Below are 5426 nucleotides of genomic sequence, written 5' to 3' on the forward strand. Positions count from 1 at the left end.
GGGATACGGGGGAAGGATTGCAGGGTATACCCTTTGGTTGTTTGATGATGCATGGAGGGGATTGTAATCATGGCAATGAAATGATATACGATAGGATGAATGTAAAGCTAATGTTCTCCCATGTAAACTACCACATAATTCACAATAAAACATTTTAAAAAACTGAAGAAAAAAATTAAGTCTTTGCTGGCAGTTTGAAGGATTCTATAGGCAAAATACTGAATGATGCAGGAAACATCAAAAGAATATGGGAGGAAAACACAGTCACTGTATCACAAAGAATTGGTTGATGTTCAACTGTTTCAAGAGATAGTATAGGAGGATCACAAACTGATAGTATTGAAGAAAGAAGTCCAAACTTCATTGAAGGCACTGCTGAAAAACAAGACTCCAGAATACAAATGGAAAGGTTTCAACAAACTGATACAGCACCTGTGGCGCTCATCTAGTGTGAGGAAATTTGGAAGACAGCTAGCTACCTGGCCAACTGATTGGAAGAGATCCATATTTGTGCCTATTCCAAAGAGAGGTGACCCAAAGTAATGAGGAAATCATCCAACAGTATCATTAATATCATGTGGAAGTACAAGTTTGCTGAAGATAATTAAAAAATTGTTCCAGCAATACATCAACTGGGAGCTGTCAGAAATTCAAGCTGGATTCAGAAAAGGATGTGGACAAGAGATATCATTACTGTTGTCATATGGATCTTGAGAATACCAGACAGTTGTTTACTTGTGCTTTATTCACTATGCAAAAGCATTCAACTGTGTGAATCATAACAAACTACAGAGAACATTGTGAAGAATGGATATTCCGGAACACTTTATGATGGTCATGAAGAACCCGTACATAGAGCAAGAGGCAGCTGTTAGAACAGCACAAGAGAATACTGAATGGTTTGAAGTCAGGAAAAGTCTGCATCATACGTACTCAGTCTGTATGCTGAGTTAAACTAATCCAAGAAACTGGATTATATAGAGAAGAACAGGCATCATGATTGGAGGAAGACTCATTAACAACTTGCCATATGCAGATAACATACAACCTTCTTGCTGGAAGTGAAGAAGAGGACTTGCTTGAAATACTTACTGATAAAGATCAAAGACTACCGCCTTCAGTATGATTGCAGCTCCATGTAATGAAAATGAAAATCCTCACCACTGGGCCAATAAATAACATCATGATCAATGGAGAAAAGATTGAAGTTGTCAAAGACTTCATTTTGCTTGGATCTACTATCAACACTCATAGAAGCAGCAGTCAAGAAATCAAACGACATATTTATTGCATTAGGCAAATCTGCTACACAAGACCTCTTTAAAGTGTTGAAGAGCAAAGATGTCAGCTTGAGGACTAAGGTATGCCTGATCCAAGCCATGGTATTTTCAAGCACTTCATATGCATGTGAAATTTGGACAATGGATAAGGAAGACCTTAGACAAATTGAGACATTTGAGTTACGGTGTTTAGTTTAACTTCTGTTTTTTACATTAGCGCCCTCTCGCATTGTCCCTATGTTACATTCCAGGAACTTTATAGTTTTGTTTTAACATTTAGGTCTTTGATCCACCTTGAGTTACTTTTTGTGTGTATAGACGCTGTTTCATTTTTCTGCTAAAGGAGATCCAGTTTCGTCAGCACCATAATTTAAAAGAGATTATCTCTTCCCCATTGAACGCACTTCAATCCTTTGTAAAAGATCAGTTGTCCATAGTTGGAGATATTTACTTTTAGGTACTTCATTCTGTTCCATGTGTGTGACATGTGTGTCACAGTGAGTGCTATTCTCAGGTTGTTGTGACTACTGTGGGTGCATAGTAAATTCTGAGTTTAGGAAGTGTGAGGCCTCCTATTTCGTTCTTCTCCAGTAACACTTTAATTATTTTGGGCCTAGCGTAGTGGTTACAAATCGGGCTGCGAACCGCAAGGTCAGCAGTTTGAAACTACCAGCTGCTCCGTTGGAGAAAGATGAGGCTTTCTGCTCCCGTAAAGATTTACAGCCTCGGAAACCCTGTATTGCTATGAGTCGGAACCAACTCCACGGCACATAACAACAACAACAACAACAGTGGCACTATACTGCTAACAGCAGTCTCTGGGTAGATTTATGCCTAAGTGTGGCACTGTAGGATAAACACTGGGTTGCAAGGTCAGTTTGAAAGCAAGGTTGGCGGTTCAAACCCATTAGCCACTCCTTGAAAACCCTATACAGAGTTACTATGAGTTGGAACTGACTCTGCCGCACACAACAACAACATTGTAACCCTTTTAGGGACCATTGTCATCTTGATTACATTTCCAGAGTTCTCCTTATTAGTGCAGAGGAATCCAACTGACTTTTGGTTGTTACTCTTTCATCCTGCGACTTTGCCAAGCATTTTATTAGTTCCAGTAACTTTCATGTGAAATACCTGAGATTTTTGTATGTACAGAATCATGTCATCTTGTGTCTTCATATTCTTCTTTTTCTATTCTTCTTGCAGTTAGCTCTCATTCTATAATTTTCAGTTTTGTTTCAATATGTGCTTAATTTCTACTGTTCTTCTGTAAAAATCCATAAGCTTCCTTTGCTGGGCACTGAGACCCTCCTGGAAACCCCTGTAGTTGCCTGGGTTGAACTGGTCTTGGAACAAGTCCACTCTTGGAAAGAGACCCCCAAGTGGATTGGTCTGATGGTTCTCATTCTAGGAATCTGAAGTGTTTCAGAGTTTCACTTTCTCACTCACTGTCTTGGGTTTCTGAGACAGTAAATCTTATGGGAGCAGAAAGCCTCATCTTTCCTCTGTGGGTTTGAACTGCCGATCTTGTGGTTAGCAGTCTGGTGTTGCAATAGCACCATAGCTGCACTTCTTCCACATCTTAGAAAGGCCACATCCAAACCCCATTGCCGTTCTGACTCATGGTGGTCCAGGTAAGTGTGTTTGAACGGAGCATAAACTCAGGAATCTCTTAGGAAGGTGGTCAACAGAGAATGTTGCTGTGTAGTGCAAATATCTCCAGGGGCTTGGGCAGCCCTGTCAGCAAAGGGACAAGTAACAACAGGCAACAGCTTGGCAGAGCAGGTGAGGGGGCCTCTGATGGAGTCCTGGGATCAATTTAGGAAAAGCTAAACTTTTGGATTTTCGCGTTACAGATGTGAGACTGAGGAACTTAAAGAGACCTTTCCCAGAGTGCACAGAGGGTTGAAGAGATGGTTGTGAGCACACTTACCCAGACCTCACTGGACTTGGTGAGGAGGAGGGAGGGTGAGGCAAGAAATGGTGAGGGAAAGGGGAGAGTGTGGTTGCTGGTGGCTGTTGAGTGGATTCTTCCTCCTGGTCACCCCTTGTGCTGCAGAGTAGACCTGTACTCAATAAAGTTTTCTTGGTTGTAATTTCAACTGAAGCAGAATGCCAAGCCTTTCTTATGCAGCACCTTTTGCAAGGGTGGGTTCCAACTGACAACCCTGTGCTGACCAGGGCAGAAAGAGATGAGGCAGGGAGAAAAAGGGGTCTAGAAATCAGGATTAAACATGAACCACTTATTCATTGAAGTCTGTGACTGAGAGCTTAAGGAACGTTGAGATCTTCTTGCTTGAGCAATTGTAAGGACATGTAGGACATGCTCAGTGTGCACAGCTGAGCAGACACATCCTAGACATGCCATTCAGGGACTTGTTGTTGTTCAATGCCATTGAATCAGTTCCCATTCATAGTGACCCTGTATAAGACTTCTAAGGAGCTGTTGATGGGTTGGAACCACTGGCTTTGAGGTTCAAACCAACCTTGTGGGAACAATTGTTGCCACGCTTGAGCCCATTGATGCTGCCACTTTGCCAATCTATCTTGCTGGGGGTTTTCCTCTTTTTCTCTGACCCTCCACCTTACCAAACATGATATCCTACAGCATCACATGAGGACTCCATCATGGGGGCAGAGGGAGGGAAGTATTTACAAGTTAGAGGGTAGACACATGTTAACACAGGCGACAAGACATGTAATATACAAGAGGGAGGTGCCAGAGGAAAAATGAAGGTAGCAGTAGACACACGAAAGAGCGCAAGAATGAAAGGATATAGATAGTAACTGTTAACTGATGGTACAAGGAAGGGACTGCAATCATTGCAATAAAGCAAAGTGGATAATTTGCTGAGTGTAAAACAGATGATCTGCTCTGTAAACCTTCACTTGATTCACAACAAAAAGCTAAAAAAAAAAAAGATTAAAATTCTGTATTTTTCTCCCTTGTATGATGGGATATGCCATTAAGGAAGATGGCCCATAAAAAGTTCATAGATTACTTCTTGTAAGATGTTTTACAGGCAGGACTGGTTTGCCTAGTGTCCTGGGCATAACTTTAAAGGACTACTTTCTGCAGAGGAGAACATGAGTCCCTGGGAAAGGTTTAAAGCAGGGTCCCAAAGAATCATGTATACTCGACATACCAGAATAAGTTTTGTCTGCCCCTACCAGAGGCCTTGAAGGAACCCTGGTGGTGTAGTGGGTTAAGAGTTGGGCTGCTAACCGCATGTCTGCAATTCGAGCCCACAAGCAACTCCTCAGAAAAAAGATGAGGCTTTCTGCTCCTGTGAAGAGTTATAGTCTCAGAAACCCTAAAAAGGGTCGCTCTGACTTGACATCACATAACCACAAGATCTTTGTGATGGAATCCATCTTGGAGAAATGCTGCGCATGGCATCCAATTAGTATGTTGTCATACGCAGCCCAGTCAGGTTTGACTTATAGTGACCCTTTATAGGGTTTCCGAGGAGTGATTGGTAAGCTTGAACCATCAAATTGATGGTTCAAACTGACTTTGCAGTCTAGCACATTCACCCACAGGGCCACACTAGAACTCCTACAGCACTTTGTTGTTGTTGTTAGGTGCTTCTGAGTCAGTACTGACTCATAGCAACCCAGTGCACAACACAATGAAACACTTCCTGGTCCTGGGCCAACCTCACAATTGTTGCCACGCTTGAGACCACTGATGCTTCCACTTTGCCAATCCATCTCGCTGGGGGTCTTCCTCTTTTTCTCTGACCCTCCACCTTACCAAACATGATATCCTTCTCTAGGGACTGGTCCCTCCTGACAGTATGTCCAAAGTATGAGAGACGAGGTTTGGCCATCCTGGCCACCAAGGAGCACTCTGGCTGTATTTCTTCCAAAATGGATCTGTTTGTTCTTTTGGCAGCCCATGGCACTTTCAACATTCTCCTCCAACACCATAACTCAAAAGCATCAATTCTTCTATGGACTTCCTTATTTACTGTCCAGCTTTCGCATGCATATGAGGTTATTAGAAATACCATGGCTTGGGTCAGGTGCACCTTAGTCCTCAAGTTGACATATGTGCTCTTCAACACTTTAAAAAGGTCTTGTGCAGCAGATTTGCCTAATGCAATACATTGTTTGATTTCTTGGCTGCTGCTTCCATGAGTG

The sequence above is a fragment of the Chrysochloris asiatica genome, unplaced genomic scaffold, assembly GCF_000296735.1.
Source record: "Chrysochloris asiatica unplaced genomic scaffold, ChrAsi1.0 scaffold00374, whole genome shotgun sequence".
Lineage (NCBI taxonomy): Eukaryota > Metazoa > Chordata > Mammalia > Afrosoricida > Chrysochloridae > Chrysochloris > Chrysochloris asiatica.